Source organism: Apus apus, chromosome 16, assembly GCF_020740795.1.
Source record: "Apus apus isolate bApuApu2 chromosome 16, bApuApu2.pri.cur, whole genome shotgun sequence".
NCBI lineage: Eukaryota > Metazoa > Chordata > Aves > Apodiformes > Apodidae > Apus > Apus apus.
In genome coordinates, this window is record NC_067297.1 from 5,258,699 (window position 1) to 5,268,510 (window position 9,812).

The window sequence follows — 9,812 nt, forward strand, 5'->3', positions numbered from 1 at the left end:
ACCCCTTTAGATTCAACCAGAGGTATGCCTGCTTGAGTTTACACCAGTAGGAAATAGGCCTAAATACACTCAAATAAAATAACTGCCACAGCAAAAGAAAATTTCCTTGTAATTTTTTACAATAGTGTGGATTGTGCACATGAAAGCTCTTCAGGTTTGCATTCACCAGCAGAGATGGCTCACCTTGGAGCAGCTGTAGTGGTTTCTGTCCCTTGCTGTCCCCTCTGCCTTTTTTTAGAGGGCAGATCAGCTGCTCCCATAGCAGCTGTTGAACCACAAGCCCCCACTCAGTGTGGTAAGGTAAAGCAGTTCCAATTTCAGGTTACCTTAATACCCTGAGCTGCAGCAGTCACTGTGCCAACAGCTGAGCTCTCCTGCAGGACTGTGAGTCCAAGAGGGACAGGCAGGTGGCAGGGAAAGAAACCATCACAGCTGTCCCAAAGTGAGTCTCCTGCTCCGAAATCTGAGCCCCAGGAGCTTGCCTACAGCCAAAGTTGCACCAACTATTGTAAAAGACTGTTGTGTGCCCACCTTGAGTCAGGTTATCAGCTCCAGCTCCATCACCCTCCATGGGAGCAGCCTGGCAATCTGGCAACCACCCCTGTGACTTGGACCCATCACCACCTTGAGGGGCTTCTGCTCCAGACTGGCACAACCCTGGAGCTAACGGCTGAGCTACTGCCTCTGCTCTGCATGGTGGTGGCTGCTCAGCCCCTCCTGTGGCACACACAGCCTCACCTGTGGATGATGCCATCCACACTGCTTCTCAGGCAGGCAGGGGAAGCGAGACATGACAGGGAATTAAGGCAGTGCTCTCCTCAGATAACCTTCCCAGCACCTGCTTGCTTCATTCCAAGCATTTTGTAACCAGAACCCTCCCTGCACGAGTTATTAGTTTAACTTGCTGCTGGCACACCAGACAATTGGGATCAGAGCTAAATCTGGGCTATCCACAGGGAACTAGCTCCTGCTTTGTACGTCCTGGCTGGTCCAACAAGGGCAGCTGAAAGTCAGCACTGAAAAATCCTCCACTTGTAATCCTGTATTTGGTCTAGAAATTAAGCACTAAAGCAGAAGAGAAAGCATGGATCCCAGGGACTGTTGCGGCCCCTCCACTGCACTGTTTCCCAATCTGTGCTACCTAATGACTCCTCCCCAGACCCTGAGGCAAGAAGAGCTCTTGCTGGCATGGAATGGTGAGTAAGAGGAGAGGATGCCGTTTGGACAAGACAGAAGGGACTGACAGAAGTGAACAACAGGAGCTGGTCTGAAACTCTTGGCACTTGACTCCCGCTTAGTCCTCCACCGCTCACAGCCCAGCCAACGAGACCCCCAGGGATGCTCCCAACAGAAGTGACAAACCCAGCCAGGTCCTAGAGGGCACTGTCACTATCCTTAACTTGTCATTAAAAACATTTAAGTCAAACTTGCCCATTTTTAATTACTGTGAAGTAATGGCCCCATGTATTTATAGACTTTAATCCCATGTTTTTTTAATGTATTTTTTAATACTTTGATCTGGATTACAGGGTAGTTCAAGGGACTCTCACTCAGACTTGTACATGCTGAATACATTTCCTTATTCTTGGACTCTTTCTTTTTGCCCTCATCTTGTGACCAGTGATATCATTAATCCACTGACCTTGAAGAAGAAACAGCTTTTCTCTTTCCAGGTATTGCAGCTGGTGATCTGGCTCTGAGTCTGCAGCGACGGCCGATACACACAGCGCTGGGCTGGCTCCCGAGCATCCAGCACAACACACCACATGGCACAAAGGAAAAGCAATTAATCAGTTTTGGTCTGCTTAAAGTAAGGAAGAGCAGGAAGAGCCATATCCCTCAAAGATTAATACCTCCTGCTGCCCCTGACTACCTGGAATAGCTGTGGCTACTCAGCGCTTCAGAAAACTAGATCTAAAATTAACAAAGATAATTTCTCTGCAGAAAATAGCACCTTGGCCTGGATGTGGCACATGTTGTGGGGAGGCTGAAACAGGCTAAAATTGGCTCTGGTCTGGGGTTCTGCTGAATGGGCTAACACAGGTCTGCCCAACACCTGCAGGATATTGGCACCACTGGAAACCTCTGGCTGAAATCATCCCGAACTACAGGGTGTACCCCAGTAGCAACATGAAGGTTGCTTCCAGTAGTCAGTAGCAGCTCCTGACTGTGTGAGGCTGGGTGACCCACCTTCACTGTCACTGGGGTGATGGAGGGAGAGGTAGGGCACGGAATGGGAACAGCTCTCCACAAGGTGCTGGGTTTCTAGCAAGGGCTTCTGCTGTACAGCAGTGGTGTAGCCCACAGGCCTCCACAGCAGTGTTTGTGGCATCAACGTTGGCCTAAATTTAAATAGACTAAAATGAAGGCACGTTGGAGAGCAGCCAAGGAACAGAAAGTGTACACAGTCTGTGGCAGGACAGCAAAGATGTGGGACTTCCATCTGGGAGGTGTGCAGGGCTCATGCCTCCCTTCCTGCAGTGCCCTGATTTCAGCCCCACGTTGCAGTCCTGCAGCCCAGGGGCAGCTCAGCATTCAAACAGCTATGCAAAATGGAGGGGAGCAGAGGAGATTATGTACCTGGAAAAGGACAGGCTGAATTAACAGCCCTCCCTGCTGCCACATGCTTCATGGGCTCTGTATTCATCACCCAAAATAAAGCCATAGCCTGGGCCTCCTCCAAGAGAGTCCTTGCTGGAAACCTGTCAGGCCATTGCTGGGGCAGGGATTTACAGCACAGGGAGCCACCTTGAGAGCTGCTGACACCACACCTCACTGCACCTGGATCCTCTCTCATTCCCCCCCTGTTCAAGCTGCCTGTTGATGCTTGGTACAGCCTGGGAACATGACACAGGGCTTGACCTAACAAGGAATGCAGGCAGGGTTTGGGCAGAAAGGAGGAAATACCCTGCATTCACTTTGGGGTTCAAGTCAGAAAGCTACTACACATGGCTGTCATCGAATGCCCAAGACACTCTGACACCAGGGGTCCCTCCCAGTCCAGCCCCAGGCTGGCAGAGGCTGAGCAGCTCTGGGGCAGCACCTACAGCAGCGTCCCTCTGGGACTGGCCACACTGCCCTGGGACCCCCTTGTGCAGAGACAGAGAGAACAGCTTGTCCTGGGTAACCACCTCCTCCCTCGCTTGTTTTGCTGCTAGGGTCCCTCCCAAAGTGTGAGCTGCTTCAGCCCCAGCCTGCCTGCCCACACCAGCACCTGAACAAGGTGGATCACCAAGGCCTCACTGCAGAAACGCCACCACCACGGGACCTTGGTCCCTTGGGTGCTTTAATCACAGAGCTGGTCTCTTGGGTCTCCTCACATTCTCCATCACCTCGGGACACTCTTACTGGGGCTTCCAGGCCTCAAAACCTTTGCCGCAAACCCCGGCCAGGCTGCAACTCTGCCCCAGCTGTCCCCCAGCAGGTCACACGCAGTCACTGGGTGGCACTGTGCCCCTGCCTGTGCAGCTCCATCCTCCTCCCCCCACCAGGGTGCCCGGGAGGGCCCCTGCACTGGGCAGGGCCAGGGCTCTCCTCCAAAGCACACCCAGAGCCAGCAGCCAGCCCTGCTCTGCCACGGTGCAATCAGAGGCCCGGGGACCTTGGAGAGAGGTGGCCCCCAGCACCCAAACACAGGCCCCCACTGCCTCCCTGCCAGGCTCTTTCCCCACTACAGTTACATTTTCATTACCATGGTAAAAGGAGATCAACTGCATCTTCACAAAATCCCCCTCCATAAAACTAATAGGCCAGGCAATTGGGACGGCCCTGTGAAGTACTTGATAGTCTGGACTCAAGGAGTTTGTGCCGCAGCTCACCCGCTGTCCCAACCCCAAATCCCAGGAATCACAGCATTATTTCTCCCCACAGTCCCTCCTTTTGGGCTGGGAGCAGTGTGAGGATGAGCATGGTGCCCCAGTGCCTGCCTGTCTTTACTTGTCTCCTGTCACCTAGAGCCCCACTTGGCTCCAGTGGCACAAGCCTGTTAGGAGCATGCACAGGGATCAGGGTTTCTTCTTCCCAGGGCACCACGACATAGCTCTGCTCTGATTGCCAGAGCTTTTACACCACCAGGGTGAGCCAAGGGCCAAGCTGGACCCAGCTCTGGGACAAGACAGAGGCCACCGGGTTTCTTTGTAAACACTTTGCCTTTTGCTTCATTTGCAATTGAAAGCCAGAGGCCAGGCTCACCCTGGCAGCAGCAGACTGGCCTTCTTGACACGGTGACAGCAAAACCTGCTCAGTTCTGTAAAAGCCCTTTCCCTCCACACTGACACCCCGAGCTTGTTTGGGAACCTGGATGTGACACATTTGGCATAACCTGGAGCCCCATTTTAGAGGATGCCTGGTGGGATTTGAGGGACTGGTTTTGCTTTGCACATTGCTGGGACCTGGCAGGTCTCAGAGGTGTGCTCCAAGTGTGCATCAGCCTGAAACCTACAGCAGGGAGCCCAGTCCTTGCTCCAGCAGTGGCTGGGTGGACAACCCTGGGGAAAGCAATGATCAAATGGAGCAGTGGCTGCCTACCTTTCTTCTTCCTGATACATAAAAGCAGACTGGGAGAAGCTTCTTTTAATTGCTTCCCTTACATTAGACCTGCCAGGGAAAATGAGCACAAATGCAACGTCAGTAGCACCAAGGGAATGGACCCAGAATGACTCAGAATTAGTTTGTTGAAATCCTTCTCTCTTTAGATGCCACCTATAGCTCCAAGCCTTGACAAACAGTTGGGAAAGAAGATCTCTTTGCTGAAAATCAGTGTTCTTCAGAGGTGAGAGCTAAAGATCCTCCACAAAGTATACTGTTGGGAAATAAAAGAGGAGGAGACTGTTCCTCTGCCATTAGGGTAGAAGACAAATGGGAGATGGGAAAGCAAAAGGTTTCCAGGTCTCCATAAAAGTCAGAAGGGAGACAAAGAGCTCATTTCTCCCCTCTGTGGTTCACTGTCTTTAATCTCTCTTTGCTTTTAGTGTCCCCACCTACCCCGCAGGACAGAGTCACGTTCAGACGTGCTGAAAAGCTTAACTAGCATTTACAAAAATGATTCAAGATTGCCAGATACCAACTGCCAGGGATGTGCAGAGTGTTACTGCTCGTCCCTTCGAGGAGGATCTCCATGCCAGAGCTGCTGGCAGACAGGCTCTCTGGTCCCAGCTGTGCCCAGCAGGTAACATGAGCGTGCTGGGCAAAGGAAACAACATCAGAAATCCCTGCAGGCCCTGACAAATAGCCTCCTCCTTAGATTAATTTAATATTAGCCTGTATTGACTCCAGAGAACTTTGTAAAACAATTCCCAGTCCCACCATAATTGCCCTGAGCACCACAGCACTGGTAACCTCCAGCAGAGCTGGTCTATGCCCAGAGCATGACGTGGCACCACCAGCACTTCTGCTGTCTCCACCACCATTGTAGCATTGTAAGTGGATGTAACAATCCTGCAGCTGAGTGACCACCATGGGCAACGTTCTGGGACTAAATTTCCTCAAGAACCTGGTGTTAAAGTTGGGACTAACTTCACTTGGACTCCCCACCAGAGGTCTGTGCTGCCCTGTAGGGGACAGGAAGGAGCACAGCTCCAGCTCCATAACCAAAAATTTCCTTTAATCCAAGGACAATATTTCCTTGCTAGGCACATGAGGAGCTGCCCTCCCTACCTTCTACACTGTCTGCTGACGTTTGTATTTTAAACTAATTGCCACTACATCATCTGATCCTGCCCAGCTGTCTAAAAAAAACAACACCCTGAATACCACTGGGACCTTTTTGTCAGAGGCTGTGAACTCATCTCCATCCAGCACCAGGATGGATTGAACAAACTGAAGCAGTATTTTATTGCTGAAGCATAAAACACGGGAATAAACAAGCACCAAAGTGCTACTGATCATTAAAACCAGATGGGAGCCCATTTACTGCCCCCAACAGCGAGGTGCCACCGCTGCTCCCTGAGGCCCCACTGAAATAGGAAACCCCATCACACCATCTGGGAGGTGCTGGATGGCAGCAGCTACAGGCAGCTCCAGCAATTCAGGCCTGGATTTATCTGTACTGTCCTCTCACCACCACCCCAGAGATAACCAAGGAGGGACAAAGCTTTTAGCCCTGGCTCCAGAAGTACAGTCACTCCTATGACGGTTGTGCCTATATGAAAATGCTCCCATGGGGACAAGCAGCTCTGTCCAGGGCCAGTCCTCCAGTCCAGGGGAGGTGGGATGAGGAGAATCACAGGTCAAAATGTCCACACACAGAGCAGGGACTCAGTTCCATTTCAAAAGTTTTTGTTCAGATGCACATCAGAGAACCTTAACAGGTTCTGGTCACCCTTCTGTATCTCAGCTCCTGGGTGGTGGATTATCCAAAGCAGCCCAGATCTGGCCTTATTTCCTTATGGACCAGTAGAAAAAAGCCAGGGGCTATTTCCTCTCCTTCCTAAACAACACACCCACCACAGATAAACACACAGCAAGAGTATTCCTGAAGTCTAGAGCACTGGAAACTGGCCTTCAGAAGCAGCTCCATCCTGAGCACCCCGAGCTGCAAGCTGAGCTCAGCTCCCCAGCAGACCCAAGCTCCGCACCTTTGCCTTCAAGCCCTCTCAGCAGCCCCAAAGCAGAACGCTGCACTGGAGCAGGGCTGGATTCCCTGGGCTGCCCCTGCCAGGCAGAGAGGAGATGCAAATGGGAAAGAGACTGCTGGAGAGGCAAAGACAGACGGATGTTTTTACACTTCAAAAGCAAAGGGGCCCTGTGAGGCTTTCAGGAATATGCACAAATCGATAGACTCCTTTTAAACACCAAGCACATTTGCTCAAGTGTGAGGCAATTAGTCCCTGAGGACAGAGGCAGGACAGGGCCATTAACAGACACAGGGGCAGGAGGAAGTGAAAGATGACAAATACAGGGCAGGGCAGGGCTCTGCCCCACTGCCAGCCCAGCCTGAGCAGCTGGAAACCCTGCAGGCCTGGCCTAGCATTTTCATCCCTGATTTTCCAAATGCCCATGTGTCCCCAGGGGCCCCACAGGGAGCACATTAGTATCACTTAGCCTATGCCAGTGGGGGCTCAGCAGGTCCCTTTGGTGAATAGAGAGCTTTTAATCATATCCCTTCCACTGTTCAATTGTTCACTGCTTTTATCCCTGGAGAATGATGACCAGGAATGTGCCCCAAAATATGTGGGAGGGCTGACTTATGCTTACCAGATCTGCAGCAATTCTCAGTTCCCCCTCACCTGAATGCTACTGGGGTGTCTGAGCTTCTCTGGGCAGGTCTGTCTCCACAGAGCCCCTTCTAGACAGTTAAGAGCCAAAACCAGGTTGTGGGTGAACACAGGGCTGGCTGCTCAGTGTGAACAGAACCAGTGAGAGGACAGATCTCATGGTGTGACAGAAATCAGGGCTGACTCATCCCCTTCCACACTGCACCAGCACTTCCATACACACCTACTCTTAACCCAACTCCTCGTGCTTTGTGACCCCATAGACAGGAGCTGGGGGAGTGACAGTGCCAGCACCAGGAGGCCTCTCCTGCAACCAGCTGCTGCATTTCACATATACGGTCTTATTTTAGAATGAGATACAAAACCTGAGCAACATTTTATGCTTGGCTGTGTGGCTAACAGTATGTCTGTCCTGTACTGCTAGCTACCCACTCCCACTCTCCTTTATGGAGGCACAAAATATTTCCTTGGTAAAAACAACAGAAGAAGAAATAAAAATCTCAGCATGGCCCAAAGAACTGCAGGAGATGGAAATTAAATTCATCCTTGGCACTTACCGAGCCCGGCACTGTCTGGGCAGGAACACTGTAGTCATACACCTGCACATTCAAAGAAAAGAAATGGAGTATTACAGAAGTGTCAGAGGCAATCCAGCACCCTGCAGCAAAGCACTTCATGTCATAAAAACAGACTCACGTGACTTGGAAAAACAAAAAAGGAGCAACACTAAAGCAGCAACACCGTTCATCACAGCTGCAGTGCCTCTTCTCTGCCCTGCCCTGAAGGATCATTTCACCCATGGCTAAAATTTCATCTGACACTGCTGCTCAGGCCCAGGTCTGGAGAACAATTCAGCATCTGCTCTGGGCAGTGCACACCATGATGCAAGAGCACAGGCTGGGAGGAACACTCTGTCCTGTGAGCCTGCCACATTTAGAAGCTACATTTAAACCTTAGTACATCTCTGCAAGGCACAGCAGTGAAACCAGCTCACCTGGAGCTGCTGGGAGCCAGGCCAAGAGCACGTCTGCTTCTTGCATCCAGGGGACTGGAGCGGCAGGCAGAAAAAGGCATCTTGAACTGCTGCAGAAAAGCAGCAGCCTAGTTCTGACAAAAGACCAGCAGCCAAGTCCTGCCTGTAAGGACCACAGGAGCCCAGCCAGCCTCCAGGGGGGCTTTGAGGCAGGCATTGCTCAGGGCAGCGGGAGAAAGGGGGACAGAGCAGCCCCTCCCCACACTTTGTCCTCCCTTATCAGCTGGCCCTGGGCTCCCTTCCTCCCCCCTTCCTCCCTTTGCTCTTGGCCATTTACAAAGTAAATTCAGGCGGTGTGGGGTGGCAGGTAAGTGGAAACACCTGCACCCTGCACATTTGGCCGCTGGTGAGCAGAAAGAGAGGGCTGGCAGCTGCCTGCAGCTCCCAGCCAGGAGGGGCTCAGCTGTCCCACTCCAGTCCTGCACAGTGGGGGACGGTGGGGGACAGCAGGGGGCAGCTGCTGTTTGGTGCTGTCAGCCAAATGCTGCATCCCCCCTGCTAAGAGGCTCCCTAAGGGATCCCAACCTGGGGCTTGAGAATTCACTGTCTTTTAAGTTCTGCAATAAAAAAAAATTTGACTGCAAGAATATTATTTCTGGGAGGGGGTTTGTGCTTGGATTTGCTTAAGGTGATCCTGTACCTAGGCTAACTAGGGAAATGCACTGAAGGAGCCTTCTGGGAGACTCACAAGGGACCAAACAACAGACATCCCATGCTGGAAAGTCAGGTCAACCCAGAGGGATGCAATGAAGCCAGCTCAGCTGTCCAGCGACGAGGCCATTCAAGTGTCCCAGCCCACCTGGGTACAGAAACACTGCTCCCCAGGATGTCCCCGTACCCCTCCACAGGCAAGGACACCCTGGACCCCAGGATGTCCCCATGGGGAGAGACAGACCATGCCCTGCACTGTACACCTGAGGACATGCTGCCAATGCTGGGCTCTGCAGAAGGTGCTCATGTCCTGAGCCCAAGCCAAGGAGGCTGACTGGATGGCACCAGTGAGTTTGGTTTTCACCAGCTGAGCAAACCTCTCTCCTCCACTTCCTGGAGATCAGATAAGCTCTTACTGAAACCAGAGGGTGGCTTCTGCAGAGCCAGAGGGTGACCAAGTAGGTACAAGTGCAGAGGCCCCATCCTGGGCCAGTCAAGAGAGGACCCTGCACCCCTTGGAGGACTCACCACATCTTTGACAAGGCCTGGGGAGAGGTGGGCACTTTGCTGGGCTGCAGGGCAATGAGGAGCCTCTCCCGAGCCTGCTGCTGCTCACTGGGATGTGTCTGTCTGTGGAAGAACTGCAGCACTGGCAAGACAGCATTTTTCTGCCATTCCCATCCGCATTGAAGCACAGTCAGACAAGGCTTAAGGCTGCAAAAACCAGTAGGAAAAACCAAAATAAATCAGGATCATTATTTCCCATAGGAAATCTACCTGGATCCCATTTATAGTCCATTTGCCCTCATCCTTATGTAACAGCTCTGCAGGAGAGGAGCAGAAAATGCAGAGAAAAACAATGTGCTGCAAAGAACTAGTGCAAGAGACTGAGTCACATCTAGTGATGCAAGGGG